The following is a 2,249-nucleotide window of genomic DNA, read 5'->3' on the forward strand; positions in this document are numbered from 1 at the left end:
TTACTTACTCGACATCTGTGTTCCATGGAATCTTTGCTTCTCACTCCTCGATAGCAACCGTTTATTGAATGTAGTTAAGCCACATGGAAATTTGTAATCTTTCAGGTGAGGACATTATTGTTTCATTCATGATACCAATTACAAAGTTGAGACACATAACAAAGGTTATGTATCCACCTTAACTCATCTGTTAGTTCTAATCAATACTCAACCTTCCCCACTCAAACAATAATCTTTTATGGAATTATGCACCGAGATCCCAAGTTCGTATCTTACGAATATCATCAACTCCTACCGACGTAAAACTACCAACAGGTTATAATCTTCCACCTAAAAATTCCAAATCTAAACATCTCATGCCAATGTGGCCCTTCTGTCGACTCTACATGGTTACCATCCGTTTCCATGACATATGGTTCAACTCATTCGACTTAAACACGATGTCCGTGTTCATAAATAATCAATGACAACCTCGCCTAGCACATAAATATCCTACACTTCTTGCCACACAAAAAAATGAATGACGGCATGCCAATACAAGATTGGAGGTTGTGCTAAATTGCAATTAACTACCCATTTTACTCTTGAAATCTTTCCTAAAACTGAGACGTGAACTGTATGTCCCTATTAGAGAGCATATGAATTGGAATCCCATGCCTGGCTACCCTCCCTAGCGTAGATATCTGCTTATTACCTCCACTGTATGAACACAACCCTGGCCATAACACGTCAAATAACCTCATTTTTCCTGATCAACAGTTGAAAACTTACCTGAAACTCTCTCGTATCTTTCATTCTCCTTAAAAAAATGCCACTTCTTATACCTTTCCAAAAACTCCACCAGAGGAGTAAATGCTTCCATTCACATACATACACTACTAGAAAATTGGTGGAATAGCTACAACACAATCCGTAGCTATAAGCGGATAGCTACGGAATTGCTACGGAAAGTTAGATGTAGCATAATGGCCCGTGGCTAAATTATAGCTACGGATTAGCTACAGAATCACTACAGAATAGCTAGGGAATTTTCCGTAGCTACTATAGCTACGGAATAGCCACGGAAATAAATAGCTACAGATTTCCTACGGAATAGTTACAGAAGTGAATAGCTACGGAACTAAATAGCTATGGAATAGCTACAGATCCAAATAGCTACGGAATAGCTACAGATCCAGATAGCTACGGAAATTCGTAGCTACTCCGTAGCTAACTTCGTTTTATTTAAAAAAAATTAAAATTTAAAAATTTTCAATTTTTTGTCAAATACCACATTCAATTCACATTTGTCCCAAATACCATATAAAATACACCAAAAAATGTCTCTAATACCGAGTTCGATACATTCCATTCAATTGTCCAAAATACCATACGAAAATAAGCACTAACAATACATAAAGAATACCAAGTGTTTACAAAATCAATTGTTCCAAATACCATACAAACTAAGCACTAGCAAAACAAACAAACAATATCAATTACAAATTCAATTGGTTCAAAATACCTATCAATCGTCCTCGGGTGGATTATCGGGGGACCACGGTATTAATTTCAAGAAATATCCATCATCCTCAACCATTTCCATTTGTTGTTCCATGGTAGAAACTTGCACATGCAACCTATGAACCTAAAAAAGAGTAACACAATTCAATACCTAAACAATAATAACAATGTACATTAGTTTATTATAACAATGTATTTTAGTTTATAATTGTAACGCCCGTAGATCCGGGCTAGTCAAATTAGACACAATAAGGATCAAAAATGAATTTTTGATGGAAGATTATTTAGAAGGATTAAACTTAACCAAGTTGTAGTATATGTCACAAGGTTTCTGTGCATATAAAGAACGCCAAAATCCGAGTTATAACGAAGAAGTTATGACCTGTCGAAGTTTCACAACAGAACCGGCATGACCCAGCGCGACCCAGCGCAACGTAAATAGTGAATTTAAGGTAGATAGATATCTATCCTTAGTGATCTAAATGAGAGTCGAAGATTTCTTCGATAGTATTCCAACGATAAAAAGATAGACGAAAACGGAGTTCAGATGAAGAAGTTATGAATTTCGAATGGAGTTTTCCTGTCCCGGCCTACTAAAGATAATATATAAGTAATATACTTATAATATATTCAAAATAAAGTCAAAATTAGCCAATGGAGTCTAAACGAGAGTTGTAGAGCATAATCTCACCTTCGCGTCGATATAAAGAACATCGAAAACGTAGTTCGTATGCGAAAGTTATGAA

Source organism: Lactuca saligna, chromosome 2 (genome assembly GCF_052625555.1).
Source record: "Lactuca saligna cultivar CGN05327 chromosome 2, ASM5262555v1, whole genome shotgun sequence".
Lineage (NCBI taxonomy): Eukaryota > Viridiplantae > Streptophyta > Magnoliopsida > Asterales > Asteraceae > Lactuca > Lactuca saligna.